Genomic DNA, 16,844 nt, shown 5'->3' with positions numbered 1-16,844 from the left:
TTATTTAATGCATAGCTGGGCACCACCACATTAAATTACCTGGTATGTATATGTGTGTGTCAGTGTTAGTTTTTACAGCCAAGTGTGGGCAATTTTTGTGGGTTAAATTTATGCAGACATATTTGAACATTTGTTTCTTGAAGTGAAGAATTTCTAAAAAAGCAGCAACTGGCTAAATGGCTAAATAAAGGTTTTGATTCTGTAGAATGAATGGAGAGAAAGAAAAAGGGACATTTCTTTCTGGTTTTGTTCCTTCCAGGTGCCAGACATCCTGGTTATAATATATAGCCACATGCCTACTATCCAGGAGGGCAGCTTGAGGGAGTTCCTGGTGGAGGCGGTGTCCATTTTAGCTCACCGTGACCTAGAGACAGTGATCTCCAGCCTCCTCGGCGAACATCTGCCGATGGACAGGTATATACCGCTTGTGACGAACTGGGACTGTTCTTACTGGGGTCTGTGAGTGCTGACAGGGGAGTGTGGCTGGGATAGTCTGCATTGGGGGATGGGAGACTGACTGGAAATACCTGAGCCTGTAACATGAGAACCCAGGAGGGGGCTGGGGCGAGGTGACACCTTTGCCCGGGAAACTGAACAAAGGCTGTGGGAGGGGTCGCTGAAGGCAGAGTCTGAGAAGCTGGCTAGTGACCAGGGCTGGGAGGCAGATGGGGCTCTGACCTCCCAGGGGGGCTAGGGTGCCAGGGACCCCAAGATGGACCTAACTGAGGGGGGTCCTGTTGTCTGTGCCTGCAAGACCTGTCTTGGACTGTATTCCGGTCGTCTAAATAAACCTTCTGCTTTACTGGGTGGCTGAGAGTCATGGTGAATCGCAGGGAGCCGGAGGTGCAGGGCCCTGAGTCCCCCCACACTCCGTGACACCGCTACCTACTGCATTCATCTTGATGAAACATGGATCCCACAGCTTTACTGGGAGATGTAGGGCTTTATTTAAGCAGCAGACAGTTTGGGATAATTCCTAAAGGTTAATAGCCTGGGTCTTTCTGCAGGAAGGTTCAAGAGCATGTTAAGGTGGGGTGCGGAGAGAAACTAAGTGTCATTCTGTTTCCATTAATTAATAGCTGCTTTGATATCCTAAAGACCTATCTTTACTGGTATAACTGGAGTGTATTGTTGGAAACATCTACCTCTCTAGACACCTGAATTGACCTCACTCTGGAAATTAGCAGTGGCTGTTGGTTTCCTGGTAGCATGACAGCTTCAAGTCCAAATCCCTGGCTGATTACAAAGAATAGAGCCAATATTATCATCAGACCTCTGCTTGGTATCAGTCAGGGTGCGGCTGCTAGAATAGAGTTGCTGTCCTGGGTACTTAAAACTGGACTGGAAGCAGATCCATCATTTCATTTAAAGATCCCTAACTGAGTTATCAGTGCTGGAATCTAAGACCATAAGAACGGCCATACTGGATCAGACCAAAGGTCAATCTAGCCCAGTATTCTGTCTTCCGACAGTGGCCAGTGCCACATGCTCCAGAGGGAATGAACAGAACAGGTAATTGTCAAGTGATCCGTCCCCTGTTGCCCAGTCCCAGCTTCTGGCAAACAGAGGATAGGGACACCCTTTGTGAAGGGGACATAGGATGGCCACGAATATTTGGTCTCATAGTTGTATGTCCAGTGTGGCAAATTGCCGGCACTATTATGTTGCGTCCCACACTTTCTCCTCTTGTGGGGGTGCAGGGCACCGTTTCTCACCCCTGAACTGGGGTATCAGCTGTCCCATTAGTGTCCCAGAAAAGGGGAGTGGAGAGGGAGGGACCTGGGCCCACCCTCTACTCCAGGTCCCAGCCCAGGGGCTCTAGGGATAGCAGTGAACCACTTGAACTAGCGATTCCTTCCCCTGGGCTACTTCCCTCTCCGGCCCTTCAGCTTGTGGGGCTTCCTGCCCGCTCTCCGCTTGGGCCAAGTTTCTCCCAACCCCTTGTGTCTGTAGAGTCCCTCTGCTCTGCACAAGCCGGGTTTCCCTTTACCTAGGGTCTTGGTCTTCTGGCCCACCACAGCACTTCTCCAAACTGCTCTCTGTTCCAACACCAAACCACTCTGCTTCAACTCCTCCAAACTGCTCTCTGCTCCAACACCAAACCACTCTGCTTCAACTCCTCCAATTGTCTGATTGAAGCAGGGGGGTTTTATCAGGTGACTGGCTTTAGGTGCTCTAATTGGCTTAATTGGTTTCAGGTGCTCTAATTAATCTGTAGCAGCCTCTCTTCCCTCTACAGGGACTAAGGCTCTCATCATCCTGGGGCTTACATATCTCCCATCTATCACTCTCCTGCTGTTCTCTGGCCGTGCTATATCACACCAGTTAGTAGGAATATGGCTTTTCCTTCATCAACTTGCCTTCCAAACCCTAGATCTTTGTGGCCACATGTTCATGATTCCATATTTACTGGAAAATGGGAAAGCAGGAACTGAGGTTGGCGCTCTGTGTCCTGTCCTTCTGAAGTCTAGTATTAATGGTGAGGCTGCAGTACGACTAGGTCACTTAACCTAGTTCTGTAACTGGAAACTCAATATTTAAACACGAGGAGCGTTAAAGGAGGACAGTACTCCTAACTTTCTCATCATTGGCAAGGAGAAAATTTGGTCTTTACTTAAATATGACGTATTCAGTCTGAGCCACAAAAGTGTCTAGGGGTCACATGTAACTTCTGTTAAATTGCAGTGACATCACTGAGCTGTGGAGATCTCTGGGGGGAGACCCCTTGCTTGCCATTCAAGTCCTAAAGATCCTGACAGACAAGATAAAGACTCCAACAAGACAAGAAGGCCGCATCACCTCAGAGACTGAAATCGACAGGGATTTGGCAGCTGCTGAACCTCTCTCAGTAAGTAAAGACAGACACGTCTTTCAGGCTTTCCTCTGCCCTGTGACAATCCTGCTGATGGAAAGCTAGAAGTCTGGTATAATATTGCTGTGTGGGCACTTCTCCTCTGATGTACTGTTTCCCTCAGTCCAGCTCTGCTGCCTGTGGAACAAATACGGCAGTTTTAGAGTACGTGGCTGATTTACTTAATAACATCTGGCAATTAGCAAGTCTTTGAACCAGGTTTCTCACAGAGCTTTGCAAATATTCCTTAGGACTCACAACATGCCTTGGTAGGTCATCCACATTTGTACAGATGTGGGAAACTGAGCCACGAGTTAAGCGAGTTGCTCGCAGTCATTCAAGTTACTGGCAGAAGTGAGAATTTCGTACAGCAGATCTCAGAAGGGGAGAGAGGGTGTGATGGTGTTGGGAAGAGCTCTCAGTTTTTACCATTCTCTCCTTTCAGGCAACATGTGCCATCTTTGAGGTGGTGTCAGCACTGGAGTCGAGCAAAGTTGTGCAGGAGCTGCTCCCAGAGTTGTTTCCTGTTCTCCTGCAGCAGGTCAGCCGAACCCTAGGACAAGAGATGCCTTTGCCCAGGATAAGCAGCCGGAGGGAATTCCGAAAAGACCTACAACATACTAAGGGCGACCCTTGCCGGTAATTAGAAGGAAGGGAGAGAAACAAAGAGAATTCCAATAGAGTTGTGTGACACTCCTTAGGAGTTCCCAGGGTTACGAGGCACCTTACCATCGCCTGCCCTTAGAGTGAGGAAATCTTGTCTGTGTCTGCTGTGGGTCAGTTCCCTGAAACGACCAGGCTCTGGCAAAACAAACACTGCCATCCAGGCCTCCTCAGACCTCAGACTCTTTGTACAGGTTAGTGATAGGCACACACCAACCCCCGAGTCTTCTGACCGTTCCATCTAGTGTCCAGACCTTTATCCACTGAACACCCACAGAATTACCAGGCCTGCTGTTCCCAATGGAACAGTACACACCAGTTTATTACTTATACCTTAGACTCTATACTTTATTACTTATACTATATGGCAAAACACACAGCACTTAGATATATTTATAGTGCAAACAAGAACAGAGATGATCAAAGAACAGAGATTCCAGTGATAGTGAGTAAGAATGCGAGCAAAAAATGGTTACATGTAAAATGAAATCATAACCTGCTCTTAGAGACTAAACTTAACCAACAGCTTAACCTCCTGTCTAAAGATGTTTCTCACCCAAAGTTCTCAACCACGCCTGATAGCAACCCCGCTGTTCATATCACTGTCCATCTACTTCCTAAGTGAAAGATGCCAGGGTGTCTTCTTTGTCCCCCAAATATACTAGAGCACACCTTTGATGTGTATCCCAAAATTGGGTCCCCACTCCCTGTCTACTTCCTGTTACTTTTCTTTCTTTGAAGTTCTCACAGTCCTTCTGAACTGAATGTGAACCCTACATGCTTAATTTACAGATAAAGAAACAGATGGATAAACATTTCTTGCCTGAAAGAAAACCATTTTTTCACCTCTCCTGGTGACTAGTCCCTAGACACAGATCATAAGAATGTAATTTTCAGTGCATATACATGACTCTTTACACCGCATCTGTACATGTGTTTCACAATGATATTGGTGACATGGGCTTTTATTTGAGACTCATATGGCAATCTTTTAGTGAACTAGAATGTACATACCAGACCACTCGGCACCCACTCTGTGCCCCTCGCCAGTTAACACTAAGAGATTCCTGAGTCATCAGTTGACTTCAGCTCTGATAGCCCATTAATGTACATTTCCCACCAATCTCACAACATTATTAGTTTCTATTATTGTTGTGTTTCTTTATTCTGTGCCAACAAGGTGCTCAAATTACAGACTTCAGGGTTTTATAATGTCTCTGAATTTTCCTAGGAAACCAGGATCTAAACTCTGTTCACGGATGGGCAGTGGCTATAAAATAAACATAAGTACTACTTCACACAACACACGGTCAACCTGTGGAACTCATTGCCAAGGGATGTTGTGAAGGCCAAAAGTATAACTGGGTTAAAAAAGAATTAGATAAGTTCATGGAGGACAGGTCCATCAATGGCTATTAGGCAAGATGGTCAGGGATACAACCCCAAGCTCTGGGTGTCCCTAGGCCTGACCGCCAGAAACTGAGACTGGACAACAGGGATTGGATCACTTCATGATTGCCCTGCTCTGTTCATTCCTTCCGAAGAAGCTGGCATTGACCACTGTTGGAAGACAGTATACTGGACTAGATGGACCATTGGACTGACCCAGTAAGGCTGGTCTTATGTAGTGGCCACAGTGAGTCAGGTTTTCAAACATGGGTGCCTAAGCTTTGTCCACAAAACTTGAATTTGTTCACATGGATGGGTACCTAGCTAGGTGATTGCTGGCGCTGCAGACACAAGTGTTCTGCTCATGCTGTTAGCCCATGTGCAGGCCTATTTTAGGTACCTATATGTGAGGGGTGGTATGCTGTGCCCCGGCCTCTTCCATGAACACAGACTGCGCTGAGTCCCTCCAAAGTGTTCTCGGGATGCCCGCTCCTGAGATCCTGGTGGTAAGGGTTCTGATGACTGTTTGACCCCAATGGATGAGCTTAAGTCACCTTTATTCTTGACCTTTGTTTTCTTTCTCCTCCCTCTTGTCTCTCAGGGGACTTCTGCATCCTCACCTTCTCTGTGGCTTGTACTTTCGTGTCTAGGTTCCTCCAGCCCCTTTACATATATTTCCTCTTTACCTGGCCCTGAACGTTTTATTTCCACCCTCCTGGGCCTCCATAGATGCCTTGGTGTCCCTGTTAGAAAGGGATCCCAGTCCATGCCCAGTAGAAGGCAGTGGGGCAATCCATCCACTACCCCTACATGTTTCTGCCTAAACTTCCCCTTGATTTCCAGAGTCACCTCTGCCATTGGACAGAATTTATTGTCCCCATGTACATAGTCAGTTTTGATCCTACCTCTGGGAAGTATCCAGTGGGGTTTCACTAACTCCTGCCCAATTAACAAACAGGATGAAGCTGTGTCCATTAGTCCCTTTGGTGGCTCCTCCCTACCCATACCGATATGGTAGGTACTTTCTTTTTTCTTCCCTGCCTGGGAGTCTTATCCCAGCCACAAAACTGTGCAAACCCACAGTCCATTTTAGGACAGTCTCTTTTTAGATGTCCTTCACGTCTATGTCGGTAGCACACTGTAGGCCAAGCTCCCACTACAGATCCTTGAGGCGCCTCCCTCTTCTTGCTGCCCTTCCCAGCTGGAGGCACTCTGGTCCTTCTCAAATCTAGTCCCTTAAACCACTGACTCACTCTGGGAATGTCCGCCTCTGCACATTCCTCTTTCACTTTAACTGTGGGGTCCAGATTAACTGGCTGGTGCCACGTAACCCATGCTCAGGTATGCTCAGGGAGACTCTGAAGAAACTTCCAGAATCATGCAGTCCGTGATCTCCCCCACAGTTTGAGTATCTGGCCTTACCAGTGAGTGGCCCAATCTTTTAATTTCTGTCCAAATGCACAGAGGCATAATCCCTCAATCCATCTTTCAACTCCCCATTTCTGGTAGTACTTTTCTGTGGACAGGCCCCACCTAGTCCAGCATGGCTGCCTTAATCATGTGAGTGATTACGAGCTTTGAGGACTGAAATACAAAGGAGTTTGTTGTAATGTAATAAGACTGGTTTTCCAGGGAGATGTTATTTTATCCATTGGCTGTGACTGTACTACTGCAGTCTCATGAGCTACCTGCATGGCACCCCGAATGCTGGGTCCACTCTGAGCTCGGCAGAGACGCTGACATATTGTGGGCTGTAACTGGAAGGAATGGCTTGTGTCTGGTGAGTTATCTTTCTGTCCTCCGTATAACTTGCAGATGGCCCTACGGTCCATTTCAGAGGCAGAGAGCCTGCTGAGTACGGTGTCTGTTTATTACAGGTCTGGCATATGGCCCTATTTCAGGGTGTGAGAGGAAGACCTCTCTGCCTTTCAAATCCATTTCCCATTTTTTATGTCCCTATTAATGCATTTCAGGACTTCATTAAAAAGGAACCACTGGATTCCCTGGCATCTCCAGTTCGCTACAAGGCAATTCTTGCCATTGAACATCTGAGGTAGGCTATTTTCTGCCATATTTCCTGGCACTGTGATGACTTCTTATTTGTTAATTCATGAGTGTCAGGTTGGGAGCAGTCTGATGCCTGCAGGGTTTGGCTCACATGCTGCTCACCAGCAGAACTTTCATTCTTGAGGGTTTGAATGTGTCCATTTGGAGGTTTGTGCTTGAAAGACACAAGATTGGAGGTTGGGGGGCATGCAGTACAATGGAGGAGAGTTTAGATGGGGAGGGAGGTGTCTGGCTAGCTGGCAGGGGGAAGGAAGCTTGTGGGTTTCTCTAAAAAGGGGACTTGAAGCTTTAGCTTTACTTCTAGATGAGCCAATACTTAATAGAGGTGCAAAGAGGTGCTCAGCTGCAAAGTGAAGGGTTGTTTGCATTTGGGGTTCTAGACTGGGGCAATCTCTAGTCATTGGACCCATTTCTTGTACTTGGAGGTGGTACTGAGTCTAATGCATGACTTTTCTCCCTATCTTTCTTCTGCCAGCAAACTCAAACCATCTTTGACCTTGGAGGAAAACCGTGAACTTCTTGATCAGTGTTTCAAAAGTTTATTTCCCCTTCCTCCCTTGGAGAAGACGAAAGAGGAAGGCGAGACAGCAAAGGATGCTCTGCATATACAGGTACGTGACAACAATTCTCCTCTGGCACCATCCACTGTATTTCTGCCCAGCAGGCACTGGGTGATGGCAGTCACACATGGCCTCCCTGGCAAGGTTATGGTTAGCTTTCCCCGGCCCACACACACAAATGATCTGTGCTGAGCCTCACTCCTTCTCTTCTGGTTTCAGTCACTGTATGTGAGGTCCTTGGAAGCCCTTGGCAAGCTAATGAAGACTTTGCTGGAGGAAGAACCAACCGCAGACTGGTTCCAGGAAATGTTTGAAGTGAGTAGACCATTGAACCGTGGTGGAGATTGTTTCTTGTGTTACAGCAGGGAAGAGTCAGAGATTTACAAACTTGTAAGTAATAGCCAGGCAAGGCGTATTAGTTTATCTTTGTTTTTCTCAACTTGTGAATGTTACCTTTGCTAGAGGGAGGTATCCCTGTTTTGCTGTAACTTTGAAACTAAGGCTAGAGGGGGTTCCTCTGGGCTCTTTGAATCTGATTACCCTGTAAAGTTATTTTCCATCTTGATTTTACAGAGATGATTTTTACCTTTTCTTTTTAATAAAATCCTTCTTTTAAGAACCTGACTGATTTTTCCATTGTCCAAAGACCCAGGGGTTTGGGTCTTTGATCACTTTGTAACCAATTGGTTAGGATATTATTCTCAAGCCTCCCCAGGAAAGGGGGTGTAAGAGCTTGGGGGGATATTTTGGGGGAAGAGGAACTCCAAGTAGTCCTTTCCCTGTTTCTTATCACTTGGTGGTGGTAGCATACCAGGTTTTAACCTAAGCTGGTAGAAATAAGCTTAGGGGGCTTTCATGTGGGTCCCCACATCTGTACCCTAGAGTTCAGAGTAGGGAAGGAACCCTGACACCATACCTTACAAAGGTAAGGAAGTTACAAGGAAACCACTGTGTAACTCAGAGTCTCTTCCCCTGTCTCTTGGTGTCCAGCTGTGTCAATTAACTTTTTAAATCATGACCATGATCTAAGATCCAAATTGTAAGAACTTGCTTACATCATTCATATGCTATGATGAATAGGGCTGCTTTCCTGAATTGTGGTCCATATTTGGAACTGTCTTTATAGTTTAGACTCAACCACCCTTCTTAAACAGTTTTAACATATCTGGGCCTCCAAGTATGTTAACTTGAACCAGTTAATCTTTGTTAAACACATTTAAACTTGAAATGATTTGACATCAAATTTAAAACCATTTGAGGAAACATGATTCCCTATAAATATAGAAGGGGGTTAATTAGTATTAAACTGCAAAGATCAGATTCTCAGGTGGGGTAAATTGGCAAAGTTTCCTTGACTTTAATGAAATGATATGACTTACATTAGCTGAGGGTTTGGCCCTGATAACAAATATAAAATTATCATAGAGCAAGCCAAAGTCAAGGAAATGTAATACAGCTACACCATGAACAATACTATTGACTTGTACCACCATCTGCTGGAAGACACAGAAAATAAAACAATTGGAAGTTGTCCTATACTCCCTCGGGACCAGATTTACTCTTCTTGACACAGATTTGGGCCCTAGTCAGGGGGCGACATACTCATGTAACCGAGGAGCAGAATTTGGCCCTAATATGGGTTCAGTCTCTCAGTTAGGCCTGTCTTTTTATCTTATCTATTGATATGGCATCCATCCCTATAGTAGAAGAGCAGCTGTCCCATTTCATACAAGATACATCAATATCTATATTGTTTATTCACAATGTTTTTATCTTTGTTGTACTGTTCCTTTTGAGAAATAAGAAAATAGAGTAAAAGTAAAATGTACTTTTTTCCCCAAATCTATGTGCCATTCCTGATCTTGATTTAACAGGACAGAGCGTCTTTCCTCTGGATTAAGAATCCAGCTGAGACAGCTACCCCAGTCCCACACATTCTACAAGGGAATCCAAAGTCAGAGCAATGGTGTTCAGTGACGTGTAGCTGCTCTCTTTGAACATCCTGATAGATGAAATAAAGGACTGGGGGTCATCATTAAAAGTATCTGAAATGGGAGCTCAATCCCCAGAGCTCTGATTGCCGAATCAGGAAAAAACCAGAAAGTCTGTCCTCTCAGGGATTGGCATATTCAAGTTTACAAGAGAGATGATAAAGACTGGCCACGATGTAGAAAAATCAGAATTCAAGTTTGCCAGTAAGAACAGAGCCTGAGTAATAGTCAACTAAAGAATGGAAGGGAACAGTTTACCTAGGAAGTTACAAGAGCCTTTATTAAAATGGAGAGCTACTTTTGTCCTTCTGTCTGCTTGCTTCTGGCAAAGGTTGACTCAGGAATAGAGGGGGAATCTCTTAGAGTCCAGCAACTCTGCTGGCTTGGGCAAGTGTGCACTGCATCACTCACTCCTCCCTATGTGAGACAATCTCTGTGCCTCTGTTTCAACAGTTTAAAACCCTTAAAAATATCTTTCTTTACAGCTCAATACAGAAATTGCCAGAACCTAGTCCTGTAATTTTTTATTTAAAAACAAACCAACAATGAAATGGGGATGTTTGCACTAAAATGATATGAATCAATGTCTGTATTTTTATATATTTAGATGCCAAACAAATATATAAAAATCTGCATTAAAATAACGATTAGTAAGTTTGCAAAATTGAGCAATGGCAAGTTAGGAAATGCCAGGATTCAGGTAGTCTGAGTACTGTGCACGTGCATTTTGACAGAGTCTTTAATTGCACAATTGTACTATTTTTTTCCACAGACCCCCCCATTCAGTGGTAATTGAAGTTTTGTTTGTTGTTTGCCTTCAGACACTGTGCACCTGTGTACATACTTCTGCAACATGAACATATCAAGCCAGGTTCCAGGTCTCAGCCCTTCTCTTCAAGGTGCTCAATGGCCAGGGCCCAGTATATCTGGGGCTCTTTCCTAAGTTACCCCAAGGCAAAGAGTTCAGTGCACCTCTGGGGGCTCCTGGCACCCTGCTGGGGGAGCCTGGGGGCAGTGGCAGGCCCAGCAGGAGGTTGGTGAGAGACTCACTCAAGGGGGGTGTGAGGTACAGTAAAAGATATTACTTCACCCACCTTGTCTCTCTAATATCCTGGGGCTGACACAGCTACAACTACATTGCATAATCACATGTTTAACTTTCAGCATGTGCTTACATCCCATTGACTTTAATGGGATTCAAGCAAAAGCTTGTTAAGCATATGCTTTGCTGAATAGGGGTGGCTTGCTGCATCAGGGCCTCTAGTGGTGGAGCTTTCTCAGGGGACAGTCTGTGACAGTGGAACAAACTCCCAAAGGAACTAAGGACCATCACAAACCTTCCCACCTTTCCCAGTGCAAGGTGCATTTCTTCAACCTGGCTTCTCTAATATAAATACAGAGCAATCTGTACACATAACCTCACGCCCAAACAAACCAAAAATCAAAGCCCTACCAAAACAAAACTGCACACACAATTCTCCCCATGAGAAGAGGATGAGAGAGAATGAACTGGACATGACAAATGTTATTTGCAACCGTGTTGTAGCCATGTCATTCCCAGGATATTAGAGAGACAAGGTGGGTGAGGTATAGGGTGACCAGATACTAAGTATGAAAAATTGTGATGGGGGTGAGGTGGGGTTGATAGGCACCTAAACCCCAAATATCTGGACTGTCCCTATACAATTAGGACATCTGGTCACCCTAGCTGAGGTAATATCTTCTGTTGGTGAAAGAAATAATCTTTCAAGGACCTGAAGAAGAACTCTGTGCAGTTCTTTCACCAACAGAAGTTAGTCCAATAAAAGTTATTACCATGACAGATGTTAGTCATATTATTAATGTACTAGGGGAAGCTGCTCAGATACTGCATTGATTATAACAGGATAAAAACCTATATAGAATAAAGTGAAGGAGAAAGAGAGAGCCTCTTTCTGAGATTATCCTTTTCCTTCTCCCTAATGATCCTATTTGCTAACAAATATATACATTCTTAGTGCTGTTGTGGCTTTGTGCAGAAGTGTGAATTGTCTCAGTAGATTCTGATGTATTCTATCCTTTAGGCAAAGATACCTAAAAAAGGGAATATAAATAACACATGTTATGCAAATCCGCACCACTAGGTGGAAGCAGATATTTTGAGTTGTCATTTATTGAGAAACTATTTCAAAAAGCAAAGTAATGTTCTCGGAATTCTGCTTTAAGCCATAAGGCTCACAGCTAAGTAGAGTCATCTATAGAGTGCTGGATCTTTAATTTTTTTTCCATACAAGAACCTGCTTAAAATCCCTTTAATAAATTATGTTATCTTTTTTTTTAAAATGGAGATATCCTATCTCCTAGAACTGGAAGGGACCTTGAAAGATCATTGAGTCCAGCCCCCTGCCTTCACTAGCAGGACCAAGTACTGATTTTGCCCCAGATCCCTAAGTGGCTCCCTCAAGGATTGAACTCACAATCCTGAGTTTAGCAGGCCAATGCTCAAACCACTGAGTGATATATCCCTTCACCCTCCTATTTGTCTGTCCTATGACAGACAAGCATTATTACAATTACCTGTGCTCCTACATGATGCTGCATTTTTGAAAGGCCCAACTTTAGGGAGCCAGGTGTAGACAGTGAGGGGTGCATAACACCAGCACAGAGACAGGCAAACTCTCTGTGCTGACCATGCCCTTAGCTTCTTGCAGAGTGGCCTCCTGTTTATGTACTACAAATGGAGTAGGCCTCAACTGTGTGCCGCTCTATACTTTCCATCTTGTGCAATTGTACAAGTCCCCAGTTTACACAATGGTATGGAACAGGGGCTTAGTCACATCAGACCCTGAATCAGGGAGAAAGTTCCCTAAATATGTAGCATTCTATTAGTTATATGCTGGTACCTGGTCAAAGGGGGCTTTTTTTCTTGCTTTATTATCCTCTTGTCTGTTTGTGCTGTTAATGTGTTCATTAATGACAGCTAAGGACCATCTTGTTCTATGTTTGTACAGGTTCTAGCACAATGGGATCCTGGTCTGTGACTGGGACTATGAGGCAGTATTGCAATACAAATAATCACATGCTGATCTACAGAAATACTTTTGTACCGTGGCCATCCCCACTGGCTTAAGAGATTAGTCACTGAAAATGGAAGTATGTGAACTTGACATCTGCAATTTAACTCAGTCCCCTCGTCTCCTGCACTGAGTGTTCTTTCTGCTCAATACACACTGTCTGAACGCACAGGAGAACCATGATGGATGATGAGAAAGGTAAGTGTTGTTTCTTCTCCTTCTCTCTCTTCTCTTTACAGATGAGGCTGCAGATAAGACCTGTGACCCATGACCGTCCCTGGCTGCCACTCAGATGGACAGCCCCGAGGCTGTGTCCAGGGCAGCCTTTTATAAGCTTGCCCAGGAAACCCCTTAGGAAAGGCAGGGAGCCCCTGCTGGGAAACCCCTTAGGAAAACTGGTTCTGACTGGAACTTGTTTACAACTTCCAGGAGATCTGTTCAATGTGAATAAGGGCAGAGGGACCCAGTCCTATGAGCTAATGGCTGCAGTCCAGTCCTTAGTTGAGCAGAATAGAAGCCAGAAGGAATTTACCTGAATGAGGATTGAAGGGTCTGTCCTGCATTCCATGCACCCCTTGGTATCCTCCAAACTGGCTCCGCTCCAGTTGGCATTTTGTTGTGTCAGAATACAGCCTGAGCCCAGAGAGAGCTCTGCAGTATGTGGCTTTGGGAAGAAAAAGGGGAGTAAGTCACAGTAGTAATAAATCTCTGAGAGCTTGTCTTGTGTTGGGGGTGGCATACACTTGACAATGTCTACTGACATGATCATGAAATGCTGTATTTCATCAGAGATGCTATTGAATCCCAAATCTAACCTCACTGGGACAAGATGTTGATTGATGTTGCAGATTGAGATTGGCTGCTGCACATCACAGAAGTGCTAATAACTATTTTGTGGTGCCCAGATGGACTTTTTAGAGTTATTTACAATGAGGGTTCTCAATCTTTTTCTTTTGAAGCCCCCCCCCCCACAACATGCTATAGAAACTCCATGACCCAGCGATGGAGGGCCCTCCAGGATTCAGACTGGGGGGGGGGGGGGGGCTCTGGGCTTCAGCCACGGGCAGAATCCTGCCCTATGGGGCTAGGAGTGGGGGGCTCGGGAGCCCCACGGGATGTGGGGGGGCTCAAGACTTGCCCCACAGAGCAGGGGGATTGGGGTCCAGTGGGCCGTGGGCCCGCAGTTGAGAACCGCTGATTTACAACACAGCACTAAAATAATGAGAGGGAGCGATTAATCCAAAGAGAGAGACAGTTTGAACATGGGTGTAATTAGCTGCAATTTACATATAAAACAATGTAGATTACAACACTGCTCCAGGATCTACACTGGCATGGGAGGCAGCTATACTACCATCACCAGCCCTATACCTGCGGTGATTCCCTTATACAGAAAGAATTCTCTCACATCAAGCTGCAGCTGGTTTAAGTTCACTGAGTGCTACTTACATGGTGCAAAATGAACTTGGTGGGCCAGAGAATACAGCCCTCTGAGCTCACAAACCACAACTCTGAATATGTCTATTATCATTTATTAAAGAGACAAGGTGGGTGAGATCATCGCTTTTATTGGACCAGCTTGGAAGTGGGAAGTTGGAGGCAACTTGAAAGTTAGTCAAATAAAAAATATTACCTTACGCCCCTTATCTTTCTAATATCCTGGGACCAACTCGGCTATGACAACACTGCATATTAACATGTATGTCCTGCACTTTCCTTGCATGTAGGATGGTGAATTATACCAACAAACTGAGGCATGAGGAAGTGGACCAAGCAGTAGAGATAACTGTAAATGTCTGGAGTGATATCACACCACTACATTTTGTGACAGTAGACAATGGCAATGCTAATATCATGATTACATTTGCTTCTAAAAGCTGCCTGGTTTCTTTGGTGGTGCTTCCTTAAAGAGTATTTCCAAAAGACATTTTGAAGTGCTAAGGTTTCCTTTTGAGGAAAGTAAACAACATGAATTTCAGTGCTGCTTATCTTCTCATATCAAGTCCCAGGCTGCTACTCCTATTGATGTACAGTATCTGGCCCTCATCCCCATAATATCTGAGCAGCTTTCAGTCAGAAATGGACTTTGTCCTCACAGGGCCCCATGAGGTAGAGAAACATTATTCCTATGTTACAGAGCGGGAACTGAGGCACAGGGTAGATTAAATGATTTATTCAAGGTCACACACTGGAAGTCTGGAGTTAAGCCAGGAATTGATCCCAGGTTCCATCTATCCTAGGGTTTTATACAGCTGACCATCACTGTAGTGTTGGAGCACAACTGAGTCTCAGTCTAGTGCATCAGCCACTAGACCATCCTTCCTACGTGGTGACTATTACAAGCCAGTGTAAGCTGAGCTGCCTTAAGGCTGCTCTACTTTATGGCAGCCCAGGGGATGGGGAGAATAGAAAGGTGGCGTACAGATACTTTTCTCCTTTCCTGTCACGTCCCGCACAGAGTGCAGCTCAGCAGAAAGCACAAATTGGAGACTGAGTATAAGGCCTGATTCTGCCCTCAGATACACATGTTAAACTTCCGCTGAATGCAATGGGAATAGCATGGCTGTAACTGAGGGCAGAATTTAGGTTTTGAAAGGAATTACTACTCAAAAGATTTCAGGATTGGGGCCATAGTGTAAATCTACCCTGTACGGTAGATATCAGTCTCTTCATAAAATTGATTACTTTAATAGGGATCATTTAAATTTGTTAAGAAAAATCTGGGAACTCACACGGAAACAGTTTTTAATATTTAGAAATACATGTGTGCAGGACAGATGTGAAAGAAATATTCACAATGTTGAAATTGGATGGCCCAGATCCTTATTTCCTTGTATGTCCCCTTTGAGCCACTGCATTGGCTCAGAGGGCAAAAAGGAACTAAACGTTGCTTTAAAGCAGCAGCTGAAGATTCCCCTGTAAATACTAGGAGGCATTCTGGGGCAGGCTAAGGACCAGGAGGGGGCATGGCAAAGGTATGAGAGGTGGGACTGGAGCATGATGCGCTCTTGCAATCCTGGCCAGCAGCATCATGGGAGTAGCTACCTGGCACAGAAAGTTAGAACTTGGCCCAGGCAGCTTAAGAGGTTGGGTGGGTCAGGAGAAAGGTGGCTTGAACCTACCTGTGATCCTCTATTTCCCCAGAACATGAAGCAGAGCTCTGGAAAATCTGGGGGTGTAGCTCTGAGTTGTTGACCTAACACATGCCTCTGTGGCTTGAAACATTAGCAACAAAGAGAAGTTAAATGAGATGGAAAGTCTGAGGACCATGTTTTTATCTTTGCTCAAATTATGGTAGTTTGAAGTTGAGTTGATTACTTGGTTCCATCAACTGTCAGCTAAAACCTTTATGTGTACTTTGTCACAGCCTGGAGACTTTTTTCCCATTTGATGGGTCTTGTGGTGTGCTGGGTCATGTATATGGACCTGGAGAAGAAATAGGAGGTGACATTCATTTGGATGAAGAGGAATTTTGGAGAATGGATTATGTCTGGAATGGCAGGTGTTTTCTTTAACTGATCAGCTCTCCCCCAAAGTGCAGTGAGGCAACAAGCATTAGCTTCAGACTCTTACGGCAACTTTATGTACAGTGAATTTCATTGCATATGTGCCTCTTGCTGATGCCACCATGGAAATAGGTAACACATGAATACAAGCCAAGTTTGATTTAAAAAAAAAAAAGATTGCCTTAGGTTAGGCTATTGAGTTCACATCTAGGTCCCCAAATAAATGGCTTGATTTGTACTAGCACTGAGTGCTAAGAAATTCCCAATAGGTACTCATTTTTAAAAACAATATTGGGCAAAGTTCACTGGGAATGTGAAGCAGTTTTGCCATATAGAAAGAGTAGCATGCTCCAGCAAACAGGCTGCTTTCAAGTATCTCTGCACTATACCCATTATTGGAGCATGCCTTTAGTCTAAGTCTAACTTTTCTATCCTATTTCAATGAGCCTTAGATAGTGTTCCAGCTGTGCGGGTATTGTATTTCCACTAACCCCACCTCCCAGGCACCCGGGAGATCCAAGGGCTTAATTAGCTGTATTGTAAAGTTCGAGCTGATGTTTTGGGGGGAAAAACCCAGAGCTGGCATTGCTGGGCAAAGTAATGTAAAACCTGCTGTCGCTCATTTCTCTCTCTCTTCCTCTCTCTCTTTGCAGAAGGAATCGTTTTCGTTCACCTCTAAATGTCACAGAGTTGAGAAGCTTTGACCCAGCTGTTAAACTTATCGGCCCACCCCAACCATTTCACCAGTAGCTGCTTTTTTTCTC

Source organism: Emys orbicularis, chromosome 19 (assembly GCF_028017835.1).
Source record: "Emys orbicularis isolate rEmyOrb1 chromosome 19, rEmyOrb1.hap1, whole genome shotgun sequence".
NCBI classification, from domain to species: Eukaryota; Metazoa; Chordata; order Testudines; family Emydidae; genus Emys; species Emys orbicularis.
The sequence above is the reverse complement of the archived record's forward strand: the minus strand, read 5'-3'. Positions refer to the sequence as shown.